The 17279-nt window shown below is 33.1% G+C and overlaps 1 long non-coding RNA gene across 1 annotated transcript; it reads right to left on the minus strand.

Annotated features, from left to right (window-relative positions):
- Nucleotides 1-73: 73 nt before the first annotated feature.
- Nucleotides 74-16714, minus strand: LOC117126563. The gene is made up of 2 exons (XR_004449179.1): nt 16479-16714; nt 74-1961 (listed from the first exon to the last, which is right to left on the minus strand). It is a non-coding gene; the product is annotated as an uncharacterized LOC117126563 (long non-coding RNA).
- Nucleotides 16715-17279: the final 565 nt, after the last annotated feature.

Below are 17279 nucleotides of genomic sequence, written 5' to 3' on the forward strand. Positions count from 1 at the left end.
CGAATGAAATGTAAATTTCGTTAAAATCCTTTATTTAATTAATTTTATTATTCAGTTAAATGTTTTTTTTTTGGTCGACAACATTACAGACTCATATTGACTCTGTAAACCACACCGGGAGATATTGATCCATGTGAACGACGAAAGACGTTTTTTTCCTGACACTGCGTGCTAGGTTATCCGTCTTTGTATTTTGCGTTCTTGGTACAGGTATAATCTCTGATCGTGTGAAGCTCTCTTTCAGACTCTTGATATCTTCCAAATAACTTGCAAAAGCTGGCCACTCTTCTGGTTCCGAAACCATCTTCACCAATTGAGAACAATCCGTTGCAAATGTAACCTGGAATTGACGTAAATTCTTCATACATTTCATAGCCCATAGTAGCGCCTCCATCTCTGTATGCAAGGGAGTTAAAGAAGCCCTTACATTCCTGACTCCCATTAAACCTTCAAAACCTTCTAAAGCACTGAACCAGCCTGACCAGAAAACATATCCCCCTCTTTCCATGATCCATCTGTAAAGCACCATCTTCCAGGAATTGACGGCAGAGATGCCTGAACCTGTGTTCCCGTGTTCTGGTCCTTCAAAATATGTGCCTCTGCCCAGAGTGTGGATTCTGTTTCCGCCAACTTAAGAGTGTCCCTAGGGTCTATATCCAGATTACTAAAAACCTTATTATTTCTTTCTTTCCAAATGTACCAAAGTATCCAAGCAAAGTGATGATCCTCTATCCGTGGAGCAACTCTCCAGAAAAGATGATCCATGTTTGTAAATATAGAGCTTGTTGAGAAAATAGCTGGATTTGTTGGAATCTTTGACAGCGCCCAAACCTGAATTGCTGGAGGACACTCAAAAAACACATGGTTAATCGACTCCTCATCCGCTCCACATCTTGCACAACATATATCTCCCTGGATCCCCCACGCCTGTAAATTCTTCTTAACTGCGACACACCCGGACACCAATTGCCAGAGAAAATGTTTTATTTTTGGTGGACACCTTAGTTTCCAACAAAATGCCTTCAGAACATCAACTGTAGGTCCAAGTAATACTGGTGATCTTTCCCTATCCGGATAAATCCTCTCCACTTGATATCCTGATTTAACGGTAAATTTCCCATTATTTGTGAAATGCCATCCTTCCCTATCAACCATCTGGTTTCGGCTCAGTGGTATGCTCTCTATGATTTTCACATCCTGCGGGTCTACCAAAGTCCGAATAACCTGCGAATTCCATTGTCGCGTAGTGGAATCAATAAGGGAATCCACAGTAAAGTCTGGATAGAAATTGTGTTGATTTTTATTGGATACAAATTATTCAGTTAAAAGTACTTTAAAGAAAAATAACATAACTTGGAAAAGGTATATGAGTACAAAATGTAGATTTTTTCCCTATTTTGTCGAATTTTCCAAAATTAAATCACCCAAAAATTGAATAAGGAAAATAAGTTAGAGAAAATTGGCATCTATGCCTATAATTGGGAATCTAATTAGCCGCATGCACCTTTACTAAACCAAACAAATTCATTCATTTTTGCCCATATCTCCCTACTCCTTGTCCTAGAGTTTGTTGTGTCAGAATGCTATGCTAGGGTCTGAAATTCATTCTCCAAGACAAGCAAAGTGTGTTTATCGAGGAGCATCTTCCCTTTTACAGTTTTTTTTATTAAAAAAATTTTAAATCACCACACATTTTCGTGAACTTACTCCAAACTGATTCGATTCATCAAAGCAGAATTTTTTACATCAAGAGGCACTTTATCACTTTTTAATTACATCAAAAGCCACAATGCATTTGCAAAACACTTTCTTATGTGACCTACATAGAGAATATACTGATTTTTCCTTAATGAGAAGAAAATTAGATCTTTTTTTTAGACTAGATGAAAGAGAGAGTGTGTTTCTTTTTTATACTAGAGGAAAGAGAAAGTGTGTTTCTTTATTATTATTTAATGTACTTCCTCTTAACCTTCCACTTATAAATTAACTTAAATTATCAAATATAAACGAAGATCGGACAGCAAAGAAAAGACAAATTATTGATGAGGCTTAGGGGCATGAACAACTAATAGAATCTGATATGGGAGAGAGCCATTGCTGGTAAAGTGTTGTTTTAATTCTTGTTGAATTTCTTGAAACCAGTATGGCATTCTTGCTGGTAAAGGGTGAAATGGCAATTTCAAATCAACAAATGAGCCTTTTAAAAATCATATCTTAAAATAAGTGAAATTCACTTTTAAGTCGTTATCTCCGTAATGATGTAAACATTGGTATTCGCTCACATTAAAATGTTTTACCATCGTTTTAATATTCCACTTAAAAAGTCTAAACCGTTCAAAAAGATCATATCAAACACGTCTGCTAATTTTTCAAAACACTTATTTTTTCTCACTCATAAAGAAACTATAGAGGCTTTTGAAAATTCCAAAAAAGAATTTAATGCCACACAACAATACCCTAATTTCAAATCTCACTGAATCATCGAACAATGTCGAAGCCTGGGAAAAAATACTACGAGTATGAGAAACTATAAATCCTCCTAATCCGAAAGAGCGGCATCTGATTGTGGCTCACCCAAATGTAAGTTGTAATTTATGCTCAGCATTTCATTTTTGATGAGTTATTGTGTAAGTAATTTCATTTTATAATCATGTAATATTAGGGTTGCAGAATCTAAATTACAATCCCTAATTATTTGATTGGTAAGCACTATTTTGGCTATTTTGATGACGACATATGGAGTATTCAGATGATTCCAAGTGACACCATGGATTGGTTTGATAAGGAATACACCACGTGAATTTCACATCAAATTTGTCGAATGTACACATGTATTTTATTGATTTTCACTTACTAAAACCCAATGGTTGTACCTGTTCCATTCCTGCAAGCTCTCCAAATGAATTCCGACAACACTTATCTAATCGGTATGAAGTCACATCTGGTTATTCTTCTGGTTTTTATAAGGAATTAATATGTTATGTAATATTAACTTAACTTTATATGCATAATCATTGATTTTGTAGACTTGTTTGAATGGGTTACTAAATTTAGAACTTTAATTGAGTCTATGGATGATCTTTATGAGGAAATGTTTGGTGTACCTCTAAGCTTATGGATGAAAGGTAATTACTATTCTTAATCTTATAAATTTCATTAAATAGAATCATTGGCCCTAATGTCTCTGATTATTGCTCGATTAGTCTCTAAACCCAATTATCAGTTTTAGGCTTCAACATTATAATTTGATAAAAATAAACATTTCAATAATTTTTTAAACTTTTTGGTATCAATCAAAGAAATTAAATATTTTAGTAAAAATTCAATTGCTTGGAAAACAAAATTTCTGATAAAGATAATGGGGATGATTGGTTGGGGCTGTAGATGCTCTGGACAGCCAAAATTTAGTCTACAGCTATATATCTCAACCAATCGAGCTTTGCTTTCCTTAAAAAACTCACAGCAAAAAAATCTCTGCAAAATCAAAATATGGCTGTAGAGAGCTTTATTTCCAGAGCAAAAAATTAGTGCTTTAGAAATCTACAGCAAGGAAAGCTACAGCAAATAAATCTACAGATTAAATTCTACAGCAAAAAATATAAAGCTACAGCACTTACCAATCATCCCCAATGAGTGTATAAATGTACATTTAATCAATATATTTGGTCATAAGAATTTCGAAAGTATCACTGAGAAAACCTATAAATATACTAGTCTATTATTAAAAATTCTATGAACTTTATTACATATGAATATATATCAATAAAAGCTTTAATAAAACATTTTCAAAAATGTTTAAAAATTATTTTAATCAGTGAATTTATGATTTGGAATGCATCTTTCATTTCCTTTATCGATGGTGTTGGTTTGTTTGGTTTGATTGTTTTCTTTTAGACGTCCTTTTCTTAAATCATAAGTTCGTAACTGATTAAAAAGAACTATCACTAAAAAGGTACCAATATTTTTGTTTTAGAGGACCTTTTTTATGATGAGAGAAAGTACAAAATCTTCCCTTTTATTAGACAATTATCATCATCGTCTTAGTCAATAAGGTTTAGTCAGTTTCGAAACAGCCAGAATTTATAATTAAATTAATAGTCTCTATAAGTCGATTAATTAGCATATGCAACGAGTTCTTTGTGTGTTTTGGATTTACTGATGTTAACTTTTGATTTAGAATTTCTAATAATATCCGGTTTGTTGCATCATAAGGACGGACTATTATTCAAATTTCAAATGGGTCAAGATGTCTAATTGTACTCAGATAGCCCGCACAATATCAATATGGGTTATGTGAAAACCTTATCTTTCGTGTCTTCATTATTAAAGAGTCTTCTTTGCGCAGTAACAGAAAAAAAAAAAAGAGAGCCTGCTTTGCGCTAAAATGTGATTAGTACACATCTTTTATCCATGATTTTTCATTGTCAGACTATCTTCTTCTTTTTTCAACTTTGTTAGATTATCTTGTCCTCAATATAATAACTTTCACTATATATATACTTTTTCAAATTTTGATTATTCCTATTGAAACTTATTAGTTTTGAAGATATAGGGATTCACTAAGCCGATTTTTGTTTTCAAGGTTTGAAAATATGTATTTCAGAACGTGAAACAAAAGTCATGTGACCACAAACAAAATGGAAAAAAATCGCGTGTAAGGATATGTTTATTTTGTTTGCTTAGTGGATTCTCCATTATTTGGCAATCAAAGAAAGAAATCTTAATGTATAGGGTTCTACTTCTACCTCTACGTATCTATACTCAAGTTGCTTTACAGTGGTTCCGTATATAGTTATAACCACTTGTCGTTGCTGTTAGCGATAGGGGTAAAACCAAACCAATTTACTGCGGAAAGGGATGAAGAAGAAAAAAACGCAATTCTGTTGACCAAGCTTGTTGCTTTTGTCATATTATTATAAGAATATTCGTTTTCTCTTTGTAACGATGTTATGTAAGTTGTTTCTAGCCAGAAATAGTTTGTGAGAAAATTAAATGTGTTGTGGAGTGACTAGATAGTTTTAGAAATAATAATGGAAATGGGCCCTCCACTAGTACAGAAACTACACACAATAAAGTTTGTTACCAAAATAGAAAGTTTAAATATTAAACTGACCTTTTATCGACCTCTCATTTCCTTATGTGCAGAAATAATTGGAAAACTTAACTACAAACTGTAAACTTTTTGACGAAAAAAACATAAGAGACTGGGCCTGATTATTTCATTCAATTTGATTTTACTTTGAAAAACTAGATAAAATGGCTTAAAACAATCAAATGTTTGACAAGAAAAGAAAAAAAACTATGCAAGTTTTCTTCCTTTTCATTATTATAATATTTGTTCCTTTTCATTTTTTTTACATATAATTCCTTTTATTCTTCATTACTCGGCAAACCCGCTGATCCAGTTACAGATAACAAACTAGGTTTCTAACAAGCCATCAGAGATGAGTCTTCGTTATCACTATCAGAATCAAATACATCCTCGAGAGATGAATATGCACTGTGCGCAGGTGTCGTAAACGGTAAAGGAACTCTATTGATTTTCCTCTTACGAGAGTCCAAGGAGTCGAATGAACTGCATAAATTCCTTCTATTTATCTTTTCATATAATTCCTTTTAATTATCTTTTCATATAAGATTCTAGTTTTTTATTAAAAATTGTTGAAAAAAAAAATCTTTTCATATAAGATTCTAATGCATAAGCTCACCGCATTATAAATTATTTCAGCTTCACCTTTTCACTCACCTCCGCCTCAACTCTCTTTCACTGAACTCTGTCTCACTCAACTCGGTCTCATTCATCGCCTATCTTTCACAAAAGGACTTGAATATGAGCAATATACAGGTTCGATATATTTTGCTAAAATATTTTGTTTGTTTTTTGAATTTAATGATGCAACTTCTGATTTAGAATTTCTAATAATACCTGGGTCATCATAATATATATCAAGGTTTAAGTTTTCCATTTTAATTAAAACTTGATGTGTCCAACTTCAATTAGGGAAAATTTGCAGCCAGTTTCCAGTGCTGTGTTCTGAGCGTTGGACAGCTGGTTGCCTGGAACACCATTCTGACTATTTCGGACTACTACTACCAGGTTTTCCCGGTAAGCTGTCAACAATCTTACACCCTTAAAAACCTAACTTAATTCTTGATGTCTTACTTTTATTTTTCTACTTGTGTATGATTTTATATGGATATCATTAATTATATATGTATTTTGTTTTCAATGTAGATAATGTATCATATATAGCGTTTTTTTTTTTGTCTAACTTGCTTCAATACCTTGTATACATTCCACTGCATGGGAAATAAATTTTGGTTTTTATGTAACCTTTACAATAACCAATATCTATGTTTAAAACATACATAGTATTATACTTTTGAATAGGAACGTTAAGTATGAAATCATTTTGATAAAAAGTTCAACTATGAGATCATCTGATAAATATATGATATATTATATACATATACATACATATATGGTAACAAACATTTTAAAAAGTTTGAAAATTAAACATTTTCAAAAAAACAAAACTTTAAAAATTAATTATTTTATCAATGAAAATCCTATAACACTCTTACTATCTTAAGGAATTAATACATATACTGTGCAATTTTTATAGTTTGACATATTCCGCATCTATTTAAATTTCGATGTTTAGTTTTTTTTTTATCTTTTAATTACAAATTTACAGGTAGCTTTACAATTATTATACATTCATTTTTCTAATAACAATATACCCATTTCCGTTAAAACTTTGACGAAGTCCCCATTTGTATGGATAAATCAGCCCTGGTATAAATCCATTTTGACAAGTTCCAAGACCGTGTGATTATCGTAGTTCCAAGTCCTCCGATAGCTTTTGGACACCACAACATCAAATGATCAAGATCAAATCATTATTGTGTTTTCATTGATCAACCTTATAACAGTTAACTTTTTAGAATGAATACAGTAGTTAACTTATTAAAAATAATTACAAAGAATTCTTTCAAATATCTCATAAAGAATTATTTCAAATATCTCATAATTGCTTCAGTGATTTCCATAAATGAAAAAATATCCAATAATATCTCAATATCTTTTTTAAATCAAATTGACCCTTTTAAAACATTTGCAGACTACCATCCGTCTCGAACGCTGACGCTCGTTTACCAGCCCTTTGTTCTGGGAACGATATCAGTATTGGTTTTTGTGGGACAGAAAATCAAAACCAAAGGAGAGTCTTCACCGGTTACTGCCTATTTGTAATTGGCAGCATTTTGCTACTAACGGTATTCTCTTTATAAATAAGTTTTTCTTTTTGGTTTTATTCTCATCTAAATTTTTCGTTTAGTCCTTAAATCGTGTCTGATAGTTAAGAACACATATGTCTTTTTTTTATTACATTAGTTAAGAACATATTTTTCTTTGATTTTGAGCTTTCTCATTTATATTAATATTTATAATTTGACAGGTTGACATCGTAACCAAAGGAAAGGGAGGAATAACCCCGTTTCTCCTTTTATCCATTGTATCGGCGGGATTTGGCGTAGCCAACGCCCTTGTCGAAGGAGCAATGATAGGCGACCTTAGCTGCATATGCCCCGATCTTATCCAGCCCTTCGCCGCAGGGCTTGGTGTAGCAGGAGCCATAACGTCAGTTTTAAGGATGCTTACCAAAGCAGTCTTCCAGAACTCCCGGGGCGGCCTAAGAAAAGGGGCATGTACGATTCTTAATCTATGAATTACACAAGCAGTTTAATCATTTGGATATGTATGAAAGCTCGCTAATTTTTTTATTGTGATGAATGTAGTATCATTCTTAGCCATTTCACTCTTCATCGAGCTAGTATGTGTGATCATATACGGTGTGATGTTTCCGAAGCTGCCCATGGTCCAAAAGCATCGAGCACGATCGGGTTCAAACCCAGGGGAACCCGTTGAGGAAGTCCCACCACTATCCAACCAACAACTGGCGCATCAGAACTTGGACAGGGTTATAAGTTTATTCCTGATATACGCTTTGACGTTGTCAATATTTCCCGGGTTCCTCTACGAGAACACGGGAAAGCATTCGCTACATTCGTAGTTTGTTCCTCGTATACGTTTTAGTTACGATTTCTTTCCTTTTATCATCTGATATCTTCTAATATATTTATTGTTTAACAATGATTTGTAGGTACCCTCTCGTCCTCGTTACTTGTTTCAACTTAAGCGATGCGCTTTCTCGATACATCACTATGGTCAAACCCCTTAAAATGCAATCAGGAAAAGTGATAGTAGCCTCTGTTCTTGCTCGAATGTTGTTCCTTCCCGCCTTTTATATCACCGCAAGGTACGCAGATCAGGGTTGGATGATCACCCTGACATCCTTCCTAGGAATTTCAAACGGTTATCTTACCGTCTGCGTACTCACGCAAACACCAAAGAGAACTTACAATGTAAGTAGTTAACATTTAAATTATTATTTTCTGTGTACTGAAAATTATGAAAAGAGACATCATAAATTGATACTCTTCTTTTATGTGGACAGGTATCTGAAGCTAATGCTCTCGGCAACATCCTTGTAGCCTCGATGCTTGGGGGGATCTTTGCTGGTGTCTGCCTTTCATGGCTTTGGTTGATCGGCAGCAACAAGTCCTTTTAGTTCCTTTTTATTTATATCGCATTGTATTGTTTAAGGATTCATCTTAACTGTAGAAAACAAGGTTTCACGAGTTTGTCTTTATCATATCTTATGCTACCTCAATATGTTGGGAATTTGTGAGAAAATTAAACAAGAAAAAAGGGAATCCTCCACAAGAGTTTTGAATTTTCATAAATTTTAAGCAGAAAATAATAATGAATTAATAACTAATACTTACACATTTCGTTTTAGTTTATTTTCATAGTTCTGTTCTCTGAGCTCATAGGACACATTCAAAGTTAATCAGGAAACTGTTTTCTACCTAAAAAAAAGGAACAATTAGCTTAAAACCAAAGAAAACTAATGAAATTAGTAGCTTAATACCAAGCACAATAAAATTTGCTACTTCGTTGGCATAGATGGTTTATTGTAATGAGGAGGTTAGCCTTAGAAGTTCTGTATAAACTTGAGCCTGTAGCGAAGTACAATTAAAAGATAAGAGAGAGGATTTTGTTTGATTTGCTGATATTTTGGATATTGTAATGATTTGGTTATATTTTCCTTGGTAAATGAAAGCTGTACTGTGCATTGTGAAGCTTAATCTCTTCCACAACATGTCTGACACATTCGGCGCAGCTGGAAAACCGAATCTAGAAAAAGATATGCATCATCTACATATTGGGTAAGTCGATATTGTGCACTGTTCTCTAATCTCGGAGGGTTTATAAAAGAAGGTAAGTTTTATCAATCTTTGATAGTAAACTTGTCTGAGAGAAGAATCTGTGCGAGAGGTATGAACTATTCGTAAACCTTAATACTCCATCATGATTCGGTTAGCGTGAAGAATGCATTCATGATATCCTCCATTTAATGTTAATTTTTTGTGTCATGCTATAAAGAAACATGAAGTTTTGAAATCAGAACTTTTGGACTTATTAAAGACACATCTTTTAGGGGAAATATGGAATATAGCCTGATCCCTAAAATTTGTGTACATGTAAATGTTCATATCATATTTTGATTTTTGGAATTTGGGAAGATACCTATTGTTTTGTGTATACATGGCGCATGAGATGAGGCGTTTGTTGAGAGTGTGGCATGCAAAATAGAGAAAGAATGAAAGACTGCATTGGCAATTCGTCCCTGAGCCATATGACTACAGGTACACTATTTACATAGAGGACCCTGAGATCCTGGATGGTGTAATCACGACTTTCAGGAAACATTATGGTCTAGCTTAGCAGACACCAATGGTTATAACTTATGGTGTACAAGATTGGATGCTTTTCCCGAGCGGCCTAGCTCCTCCTTTGACTATAGGAACGACGACAGATCTTGTCAAATTGGTAACGGAGAGGCCCTGGCTGATGGAGGTAACATTGTTGGTGACTTTTGGATCAATGCGTGTAGCAACGTATCATTTTAACCAGCGGTCCAATTTCATGATTGGTCTAACAACGTATCATTGAAACACATGATGCTAGATCAAAAGCTGAATATGAGAGTAAGATGTTGGATCTTATTCTGTTTTTGTGTATTTGCAACATCGATAAATAAGTGTAGTGTTTAACAAATATGATGTTTACTATTTAAGGTTTGGCGTATGGAGAAAGGCTAGCAACTAGTGAAAGATGATCAGCCAGATAATTGAGGATCAGGAAATGCTAGTATTCCACCGTGTTGCATTGGAAACGGGACTTGCAGATGAAGGACAGCGTGCTCCAGTTAACACCCGTGTAATGACTGGAACATAGATAATACAATTCGATGAGGAAGATGACATGACTGATGTTCCCTTAACAGTGCAGCGTAATGGTCCAGGAATGCTATCTCGAAGCCGTAAGTGTCGTCTTTTAATAAAAAGATATTAAATCTGTTAAATGTGGATATTGGTTTGGTTTTAAGTTTTTTTTTTTGGTTTTTAATCTTCTAAAATATGACTATTATTTTAAATTAATATTTATTTTAGTTTATTCGGTTAAAATGTTTGATTTATTTGGTTTTCTTTTCTATAAAAATAAAAAAAATAATATTATTTGTTTATTTTCATGTTAGGAATTTTAGATAGTCGTCATGTCGAACCAGTAGTTTCATATTATAGTTTCTAAACAGATAATAGTTTAAGAAAAAGAAAAGAAAATTATTAAGACAAAACATTTCACTACAATTTGGTCGGTAGTGAAAGAAGTATTAAGAAAAAATATTTCAAGTTTCAAAAAATTTAAATACTTCAATTGTGGTGAATACTTAGTTATAAGGTGTTCACATCAAGGTGCACATTTATGTGTATGTAAAGTATATAAGAATAGTTGACAAATATATAAAGATATTGTTAATTAATATTAAATGACATTTTTGTTTAAAATAATACATGAAAGATAAAATTAAAATTAATTTAAAATAAAAAAGGCCTTGACATTAGTCATTTTTTTCATATAAAGAAAATAAAATTGTATCCGTAAATAGAGGTGGGCACTGATTGAATATCTGAGTATTTGGAAGCATTCGTGTCGATTCGATCTTTAGCCACCTAGATATTCGGTGACTCGGATATCCGAAATGTTTTAGAATTTTAAAGAATATCCGATTTGATCCGTAAATAAAATAAAATTTTAAAAATAACTGAAAAATTAATAATAACATTTTATTAAAAAATAAAACACTATTTAACTTATAAAATTTTAGTACCTAATATAATAAATTTAATTCATAAAAATATTGTAAAACTGATATAAAGTATAATATATATAACATACATATATAATTATTTACATATATGTATATAAATGCATATAACATATCGAATTAGATATCTGTTCCTTAAAATATTGGCATTTGTGATTTGATTCTTTTTGGATATTGTATTTTAGTATTTGATTGGTTTCATAGAGACACGGATATCCAGATTTTTTTGTTCAAATCAAAACGGATAACGAATTAAATCAAAATTTCTGAATATTTTGCTCAACTTTATCCGTAAACAATAAAAATGATATATATATATATATATATATATATATATATATAGTTTGACTTTTGATACGTTATCTATTTTTATTCGAAACAAAAAAATCCAGAGTTTTATTGGAACCATGTATGTGAGTTTTATATTAAAAAAGTACAAGGTACATAGTGTGAACACATTTATGAATATAATGTGAACGCGTTAGCATAATAATTATCAAATCATTGTGAGACTGCCACGTGTTTATTATTGTGTGAATGCATTTATTACAATGCTTCTCTTTTAATATATAAGAGATGGTTAGACCCATATATAAAGGTGCCATACATATATAAATGTGAACACTGAAGCAAGCTAACTATTTAAAATGATGGGTAAATAATTTACGATATAGTTATGTATATGATTACTGGTAAATTAATTTAGGCTAAAGGGTAATTGTTTACTATGATTGGGTCCATTTTATAATGCAAAGCCATACATATAAATGTCAACGATGCAGCAAGCTAACTATTTTAATTTACTACCTGTTAATTAATTTATGTTACGGGCTTATTTTTTACCCTTGTTCGAAAACTCTCGCTAGGTGCTACGCGTGCGGCACATACCGGCCTAGCGATTTATTAGAAAAGAGGAAAAAACTCGGGGAGTAATCGCGAAATAATTTTTTTGTACTTTTATATATATAATACCTTATTTATATGTATAATACCAAATATTTATGTATAATAAATACATGTTTATGTATAAAATATCATTGGTACTAAAATAGAAATTTGTAAATACATATCAAATTAGATCACAAAATATAATTATGTCTATTGCAGTTTAAATATAGTATATTTATAATAAGGTTTTGTGGAATATTACAAATAAATTAATGTGGTCCGGTGTTAAAGTTTTCAGTAAGTTACTTATGTCTATGTTGTAGATTCGATTTTTTTTTGTTATTTAAATATTGACTTTTATTGTAGAGAGTTGTGAATCTCCACATCCCACATCGGACGTTTGTAAACTGGTGCAGAAGGAATGACTAGTATAAATAGAGCACGTATTATAGACTTTAGGAAACTCAATCAGGCTTTAAAAAAGGCAAAGCCCATTTTTATTGGGCTTAACCTAGAAATTTTTGTTATTAATCGTCAGTTAATTCGATTTAATAGCGCATTGTTTTATTAAGCGGCCGGTTTGTTCTTTAGCGATTTACCAAACCGATTGGTTAAAATCACCACGGTTGGACTCCGAGTTGCGATTACCCGGCTGCAAAACCGGCTACTTGGCCGAGTTTTTGAACAAAGTTTTTTACTATGATTGAGCCCATTTTATAACGTGAAGCCATACATATAAATGTCAACGATGTAACAGCCTAAATATTTTATAAAGACGGGCAAACACTACAAAAAAACCTCCATATTAGCGCGAGGAAACCACTATCATATGCCTGGGATAGCGTATTATGAACTGCTATGTCTGCTATAATAGTTCTCCCTTATTATAGCGGTTTCTCACATGCTATCGTAGCGAAAACATATGATAGCAGTGTTTTTGTGTTTTCTGTTATATTGTTAACATTATAATAGCGTTGTTTCCGACGGCTACATTTGTTATTTCAATAGCATATCTTGAAGGCTATAATTGTTTTTTTCATATTGCACTATTGGATGTTTTACTTTTCTATATTACAGCGGTTTTATAGATGCTATTGGTTAATGGTTAGTTTTTTTTTGTAGCTAATACAATATGTTATTAGTAGTTTGATGTATACCACAACCTGTTTGATTTGTATTGAAAGACACACATTCATAAATTCAAACGCACAAATTTTCGTAATGGCGCCTAAAATTTTCACCAAAATATTAAATTACTACCATAAAATAATTTCCCAAATCGCTCTGCCAAAATATTTCTACATTTTCTTTTTAACTCTTCTTCTCCGTGGAAACACTCTTATCGCCGACAAAGACCAACCCAATCTCAACTCTCATTCACGACAAATTATCACAGCTTGTCCCAATAGTACTTCTCTTTTCCAAAACTCTGTTGCAATATATTGTTCTTCAAATAGATTTGGGTTTATGGGTGTTGGTTAGGGTTTCTGTTTTCAAATCGATTTAGGGTTTATTTCTTATAATCTCTGCGTTTCCAATCAAATTAGGGTTCATATTTTCAAGTCGATCTGGGTTCATTTCTTCTATCAATTTCTGTGTCTTCAGTCAGTTTATGGTTTGTATTTCAAAATCGAACTGGGGTTAATAAGTCTCTGCGTTTTCATATCTTCTTTAAGTCTCTTATTAAACTATGTGATTCATTGATTTAGGGCTCTAGTATGCATCCACTAAGAAGAGGCAGTTTCCCTACAAGAGCTACTATTGAACAAGGCGCAATAAATTTTATGAAGAACACACCTCAGGCAGGTATACATCAACACATTTCTGTTTCCAAATCTTATGCCAAGGTCAAATAAGATATCGTACAAGAATCTTGTCCTTATTGTCTTATTGTGTATTGTTAAGATTATGTATGTCCTTGCGACTCTTTTATACCATTTGCCTTGTGTTTATAGATCATGTAGATGGGGGAGGAGCCAGCTATACTGACTTAGAGGGGTAGATCCACATGAAGATTGTTGGAGACGTTGAGTCTATTGTTGTTTTACAACACTTCTCCAACACTGATGGCGATGAGAATAAAGTTGAGTATTATTATTTTTAAGATTCTGTATTTCCCTTGTGGCTCTTTTTCTGTAATTTTGTTTCTTGTTTTCTGGTTTATTAGGTAGTCAACCCTCACAAACGATGTTTGTTTGGACTTGGAACAACACAAATGGAGAACAATTATCACATTGATCCACCAGCCCGTCCTTCTTACTCGTCAATCTCGTTTAGAGAAGTTGATTACTTTGACTGAAACTGTCTACTTGATGAGCTAGCAGCTCACTGCCTTGTGTGAAGCTAGAGGAACTACCAACTCTTCTCCATCCTCACCTCCTAGCACCAATGAGCAGAGAATCTAGATGATGTTGATGACTTACTACAATCAACTGAAGACATAACACTTAGAATCTTTTGTGTTTAGTTTGAACTATTGTTATGTCATTAGTTTTGACCTATTTGGTTTAATATTTTGTTTTCTACTAGTAATGAATGCAATGTTTCTATTATGTTTTGGGAATTTCAGATTTCGTTTTATGCTATAATGTTTTAAAATCAAAGCAACTTTTTGTTGCTAATCCGAATCTAATATTTTGGTACAAAACATTCGTAACTAAATTTGTGGCTACTTTTGCTACAACTTGGCTAAGGCAAAATTGTAGTTAATTTCTGTGGCTATTTCGCTACGCTAAATCTTTCGCTAAAAGTGTTGCCAATGCGCAATAAAAAACTCAGTAGCTACGTCGTCGCTAATAGCTACGGTTGATTCGCTCGCAAAACTGTTGCGAACGAGCTACGGAATAGCAACGGATGGGAGATATCGTCGGTGCTGATGCCACAGATAAGCTTCTATCCGTAGCCGTTTATCGCCTGCTGCATTTTAGCAACAAATTGTCCTCTCTAGCAATGAAAAATTCCATGGCTATTTGAGTGTTTTCTTGTAGTGATGTATCCCTATTTCCATCCTGACATGCAGCCACTAACATAACACCTTTGAACTTACCACTTAGATGTGCTCCATCTACAACAATAACCCTTCTCATGAACAAAAAGCCTTTGATACATGTGCATGTGCCAAAAGCAATGAACAAATACTTAAACCATTTCTGAGCATCAAGTTCAAGCTTTGTTATTGTACCTGGATTGTCCTTCTCTATTTTGTATAGATATGAAGGCAAGTCTTGATAGCCACTGGCATGAGTGCCCTAACCATCTCTCGTGCATATGCCAATGCGCTATGAGCCTTCGAATAACCGATGTCAATTCGATAAACTGCATTATATATTTAGGACGGATTCCTTTAAGATCACTACCACCACTAAATCCCTCAACATACATCTTGCCAATACATGTTGCATTTCCATGTCGGTGACGAGAATACCTATTGGCCGCAGAGCATGTATGAAGATCAGTATATTTACGAAAAAGTAATTATAGAGATGATCTCGACATAGTTGAAGCACATATCTTCCAGGAACATCCAGGAACGAAGCACTCTCCGTAAAATAAATGATTCAAAGACTTTTTAATGCTGAAATCAAACCTTTCGAGCACTGAAAGCTTGCGTAATTTCATTATTAGTCCATTCTTGCCACTGAATATGTCACCATACTTAATGGTTTCAGTCTTCCGCAGCTGTGATGGTTTCATAGTCTCAAGTGATGGCTTCAGAGTCTTGTACTGAACATTTCCAAAACTACCAAAATGTGCAAAAGCATTCTGTCTAACAACACGCTTTTGATTTCTGTTCAAATCTTGACGACCTTTGTTTGCAAGAAATGAGACATAAACACACAAAACGTCTGTCTTAGACAATGTGATAAAGTTTTCAAGATTTCTGTCGTTACTCAAGAACATCGAAGGAGTTTTGCTAGCCATTTGCTCCAATATGCGTTTAGGCAACATATAAGCAAGCTCGACCGCTTTCGTCTCACTAATCATATTGTAATCTTCACAAACCATGCGGAGAAAATCCTCATATTTGATATCGTCTTCAACAAAAAAAAGCATTCCCCTTCTTACTTGGATCAAGAAGGAACTCCCAACCAACATTATTCATCTTCCATTGTCCAAAAACAATAATTAAGTGCTACATTATCTGAATAATAAAGAACTTGCATCGGCAGATCTCAAGACACATTGCAAAACCAATACTTTCGCAAGGCAATAAGGTATAGTGAATCGTATATTCAAGAGAACAACATTGGCAACCGTAAGAAAAAAAGAATTGGTTTTCAAATTGCATGTAACCTGTTAACCTTCCACTTATAAATTAACTTAAATTATCAAATATAAACGAAGATCGGACAGCAAAGAAAAGACAAATTATTGATGAGGCTTAGGGGCATGAACAACTAATAGAATCTGATATGGGAGAGAGCCATTGCTGGTAAAGTGTTGTTTTAATTCTTGTTGAATTTCTTGAAACCAGTATGGCATTCTTGCTGGTAAAGGGTGAAATGGCAATTTCAAATCAACAAATGAGCCTTTTAAAAATCATATCTTAAAATAAGTGAAATTCACTTTTAAGTCGTTATCTCCGTAATGATGTAAACATTGGTATTCGCTCACATTAAAATGTTTTGTCATCGTTTTAATATTCCACTTAAAAAGTCTAAACCGTTCAAAAAGATCATATCAAACGCGTCTGCTAATTTTTCAAAACACTTATTTTTTCTCACTCATAAAGAAACTATAGAGGCTTTTGAAAATTCCAAAAAAGAATTTAATGGCACACAACAATACCCTAATTTCAAATCTCACTGAATCATCGAACAATGTCGAAGCCTGGAAAAAAATACTACGAGTATGAGAAACTATAAATCCTCCTAATCCGAAAGAGCGGCATCTGATTGTGACTCACCCAAATGTAAGTTATAATTTATGCTCAGCATTTCATTTTTGATGAGTTATTGTGTAAGTAATTTCATTTTATAATCATGTAATATTAGGGTTGCAGAATCTAAATTACAATCCCTAATTATTTGATTGGTAAGCACTATTTTGGCTATTTTGATGACGACATATGGAGTATTCAGATGATTCCAAGTG

This window comes from Brassica rapa, chromosome A07 (genome assembly GCF_000309985.2).
Source record: "Brassica rapa cultivar Chiifu-401-42 chromosome A07, CAAS_Brap_v3.01, whole genome shotgun sequence".
NCBI lineage: Eukaryota > Viridiplantae > Streptophyta > Magnoliopsida > Brassicales > Brassicaceae > Brassica > Brassica rapa.